The sequence below is a fragment of the Capsicum annuum genome, chromosome 4 (genome assembly GCF_002878395.1).
Source record: "Capsicum annuum cultivar UCD-10X-F1 chromosome 4, UCD10Xv1.1, whole genome shotgun sequence".
NCBI lineage: Eukaryota > Viridiplantae > Streptophyta > Magnoliopsida > Solanales > Solanaceae > Capsicum > Capsicum annuum.
In genome coordinates, this window is record NC_061114.1 from 71787751 (window position 1) to 71793333 (window position 5583).

The following is a 5583-nucleotide window of genomic DNA, read 5'->3' on the forward strand; positions in this document are numbered from 1 at the left end:
TAATATATGTATTATAATCTCTCAAAATAGGTCAGGGGAAGTTAGAATGTATGTAGATTTTACCCCTATCTCAGAGGTAGAAAGGTTATTTTCAATAGACTCTCAGCTTAAGGGAAAAATAGTCCAATGCAGTCCGAAAGAAAAAATTATAGAATTACAAGAAATAACAGATAATAACAAAAACATCAGCTAGTATCAGAATAGTAAATGTCACAATCCAAAATCTAGGATCATGATGACACTTATCTCACCTCCATGATAGGTAAGCAAACCCTATTCAACAACACAATATAGGAAGTAAATACATAAAACTAAATCATTTGAAGTAAGATAAAATCACAAACCATTCTCTTCAATAAATTCATACAGGAAAAGTAAAAATAGATACAACTCCCAAAAGTTTGGTGCCACGTGTACACCTCTAAAGACTTTGATTAATCACTGATAATGTCAACAAATTTCAAAAAAAGAAATATATTATGGGAAATAAGGGATAAAAAGGTTTCATTGATCCACAGATTAGTCAAACAGCTGCCTCATGATCTCAGATTCGAAACCTTAGATATAGTACTAGATTAATACTCTGGGGTACTAAGCTCGGTACCCAACACACACGGTATAAAATATAAACAAGCATGAATACTAATTTACATATACTCAACATCATCGTCGATGATCCTTAGTTCAAAATAATGACAAGAAATTAGTCCAAATTACTCAAATCTGATACATTTCACTTATACTTTGTAAATTTCTAATAAGGCAAACATATTTTAACATATATTATCAACAATAATACATATATAGTTCAGACTAATTAATTAAATTTACTATCAAATAAGAAGAGAAGTAGAGCCATTTGATCACCTTTTATGTCAAATATCAATGCAAGTCAAGAAAATGATGCAATGAGTACATATGCACATACTTTTCCAGAACCTGTATACACTCTATGCCTAGTATATTTAGTTGGGACTCAGGATGACTCGAGATGACCATATACCCCATTTGGATCCCTTACCCTTAGGTTCTCAAAGGTATCTCAATCTGGATCCTGCCCGTAGGCCATCAAAGAATATTTTCAAAGGAGGCAGTATGTCTCATCTGTGTCCTAAAACCTTTGAATCTTTCCCCAAGGCCATTAGAGAAGAACCATATAATTAAATAAATAATATGCATATGAACTCATATGAAATGTAACAAAGTGACACGGATACAGGAGAATAGATATAACAATCAACTTGTAATAACCTTTTCGGTCATTTTTCGTAGTACTGCTTATTTTTTTCATTAGAGCTTTTCCATAGCTCTCCCAAGTCAATTATGACTTGCTGAAATCGATAGTTCAATTACCGGGCAGTTCATTTGTTCTTTAGAACCAATTCTCTATTTAGAAGTCTTCGTTGGTTCCAAATGGTCACCGACTAAAAACCTCAATAAAACAATCTTGGATGCAAATTTCAATTGTGACAGCAACTATAGAATATCGATTTTAGGCTAGGTATAACCTTGATTTGGTCCCACTACATCCGAGCTCATTTTGACCCGTTGGTCGGAAAGTAAAAAATTAGAAGATATGGGCGTGGGATCCACAAGTGGCCTAAATAACCTCATATGAAAAATTACACTTTGGCAATGCATCCAGAACATCAAATTTAGTGGGGTTACATAATTAATTTACAAAAAATGCAGTTTGAATAAGTCTCGAAGATCAAAAGCAAGTTTTGACCTTGCTGGCACTAGAGCATGGCAATTTTAGCCAATGAAGGGCGATCGCGGGAGAACGATTGTGGCCCTATATAGTGCAAACGCGGTACCTCTTTGCCTGGTGGGGGTTATAAATAGCCCTCTTGGTCAAGATTTGGCCATTTTACACATCCCTTTGAGCTCTAGAAACCCTAGAATGGCATGATAACTTCAAATTGAATCTTGGGTGTGAGTTTGAAGCTTGTTTAACATATATTTTCGTGATTAGCAATGGATTTGAGGCAAGAATCTGAAACACACTGGGTTTTGGCCTTGGAAAATTCCTGTGCTTTAAGCTTACTGTCTTTGTAACGACTCACCCATACGAGTCGTATGGTGTAGGTACGGGTTAGGGGACCCTAGTCGTTAGGGAAATAGTGAAGGGTGGTTGGATTTCTGTTGTGGTTATGATTTGGTGGGTATGTGTAATGCCCCAAAAAATACCCTAGACGTCACACGGTGCTCAAGACTACAAGTAGTCCCAAGCTATCCCTTTTTAGCCTTCTAACAACTTTGGAACTCATAGTAAAGCTAAACTTGATATGCAAAATGTCGAAATGTTGAAAAAATCTCTTAACTGTAACTGAATTAATTTATTACTGAAATTCTTAATACTTGGAAATCTTAAAACCAACACTTTGAATCCACAGTAGAAAATAGTTAAACAAGCCTCTACTTCTAACTAGAGAGCCATTGGGATAAGCCCCAACTGACCCAACTCAAACTGAAATCAAATAACTAAAGTACTCCAACAATAACAAATCTAATAGAATGGATCCTCGAACTATAAGGACACCAAAATCTTGTATGTGGAGATGCTCGAAATCAATCACGCTGCTGGAACTGAGCACGAGTACCTACATTATAAGACAATGTAACACATAAACATATATGTAGATCAGTACTTCTGGAATGTACAGAGTATGTGGGGGTGAATGCATAAGTAAAACATTACTCAATAGTCATATAAACTTTTTAAATAATTCATGCCATGTGTAACTGACTCACCTTGAGCTTGAATAAAACTGAGAGTTGAAAATCATAAATCATGAATAATAAAACATACTGTATAAATCTTGTGAGTCATGACACTTAGCTCTAAAAGCTTTACTTTTACTCTTTATATTGGGAGGTTCTTTTAACTGACATAAACCATGTGAACTATCATGGAGTCCAACATCTTGTTCCCCCTAGGGAAAAGGTTACATTGGGGAAAGCCGTCCTACTCTTGCCACGGAGTAGAACCTGAGCTAAGTGATCACTATCTGTAATTCATCCATATTGGGAATAAGTTGAACCTACATTGGCTCATAGTTATGGGGAATGAGACCTTGGAATCATACCCAACTCGATGCTAAATACCACTCCTATATTACTTATAATCTCCCTCTTTAGGAAACCCACCTCAAAATAGCATAAGGATTTATAATGAAAAACTAGTTATGCATCTCCTTGCTCCAAATTATGATCAAAATAAATAAATGTGGATTCCATCTCTTTGCTGAGGATCAAAAGATCCATCTTTCTTTAAATTTTGGTATAAAACCACTATATAAAACTTAAGAGCATGATCTTCCTAAAATCTCAATACTTAAGCTTAGGGCTTAAAACCCATGCTTTAAACTCAAGTAAATACATAACAAAACTTCATGCTCAATATCAATCTTGAAATAATTCAACAATGCCAAGTCAAGATAGTGCAATCTCATGCATAATAGAAATCTCATAAGTTAAAACATAAACATAAGCACATTTTGATAAACTTAAAACTTTAAATCTCATGATAATCATATGGTTCAAGAATATAGATACTTGGGTATGAGCCCTACTTCTAAACAATTAAATAAAATCTTAAAATCATGTAATTTGGGCACAAGGGTGAAATGATACCCTTATTCATAACCCCACACACCTTATTAGGCTTAATTTGATGTAGAAGCTTGACTTTGAACTCTTAAAGATGTTTTTGAAGGTTGTTTCTTGAAGTTCTTGAATTAGAAATCTTGAATTCTTGATTATCTTAAAGAGGGTTGATACACCAAATTACACATCTCTTCCGAGAGAGTAAGTGGTCGTTGTCAAATATATAACCCAACTAGGTTGGGGTTTAATACCACAGGGAATATGGTGCTAATTAAGTTGTATGCAGTTAGTTGATTTTTAATCTTTCATTTCTGTAAAATAAATGGGGGGGATTTGATTCAGTTCATAAATTAATGGTTTCAGTTTAACAAGATGAAATATGTGTAGTAGTATTCAAATTCAGAGAAATAGCAAGCTAGGGTTATGTCCACCTTGTGGTTTTCAATACTTTCTAACTATGACCTTTACAAATTCATACATGCATCATGCTTACATAGAAACATATTGTATTTAATAACATAATCCTTGTGTTTCTCAACCATCAAGGACTAATTCACTTTAGTTCTCTCGAATCAAAAGCGTTTACCAAAAACAATACGAAATCTCCAAGTAGTTAATCCTGTTAAGGCATTAACATATAAAATAAGGGTTGGAAATCCTATTTTCTTATCATTACTCTCTTTTTCGAACATCAACCTTTCTTTTGAACAAGTTGTGTTTTAAGGCATATCCTCTATGTTTGCAACCACGAGAATTCAAGATAAGCTAAGAGAGTATGATGTAAACAAATCAATGCATAATGAATTCAAAACCCAAAGAAATAGATTGTATTATACAAGGATTCCATAACCCTAACTAATAAACTTAGCTACTCATGAATAAAACGAAAATCACAATAGAAATATTCATCATACCAAACACTAGAAGAAGATCTTGGCGTGCGAATAGGGAAAACAAGAGAAAAATATTTTTCTCTCTCCTCAAGATAAACCGCCTTTCTCCTCTCCCCAATAATACAGAATAATGAATTATGACTAAAAATTCAGCATTAAGCCTTTTAATAATCTCTTCTCTCATAATTGCCTTCTAAGTCCCTGAACTAATTATAAATGATAAACTAGTCTTAGACATAGTTTCTAGGCGCCACATTTGGTCCAGACTGCTACTCTCTCTTGTGTCATATGCCATCCGCATTCCATAGTCCCATTATGTCTTCATCTACTTCATTAATACCTAAAATCATGCTAATCATATCGGTTAGCTCAATTACATAGAAGTAGAGTAAAAACATAAGAAACTAGGCACTTTGTTCTCTAAACTTAGCTAAAATATGGATAAGTTATGGTGCTTAGGCATATAAATACACCCAAGATCAAGGGTGCAATGGAGTTTTGGATTTCTTGAAATTAGGTTAGGGTTTCTTGGAGAGAAATTTGATGAAGAATGAGTGTATAATGCTTAAACCGACATCTAATCTTTTGTTTTTACGACTTGGGGTGAGGGTAAATGACTAAATTTCCTCTCTAAAGATTAAAGTCGCAACTGGAATGCCATTTGTGGGCTTGGTGTGATGCGATGACATGCCCATCGCTATTCCCGGTGCAACGCAGTGAAATTGCATTGAGCTACTGGAATCGAAATCCAAACACGACCCAAACCTCGTCCAAAAGTTTTGAAACTTCCCCGAGACATGCTCCTTAAAACCCTGAACATGAATCAACTCAAAAACCATCGTTTCAGAGCCCAAAAGGTCAACTTAAAAATCTCCGAAGTTAAGGAGGTCAAAATAAGGCTAAGTCTTCAACACTTTGTTAAATTTTCAGGCTTTAAACCTCTAATGAAAGCACTAGGAGATGAACTAAAATAAGTATAATACGGGGTATTACAATATCTCCCCATTGGGAATATTCATATTCAAATGAAATTGTTTAAGCTAAGAATACTAAGGAACTAAGATTACGCACTGAACTTGCA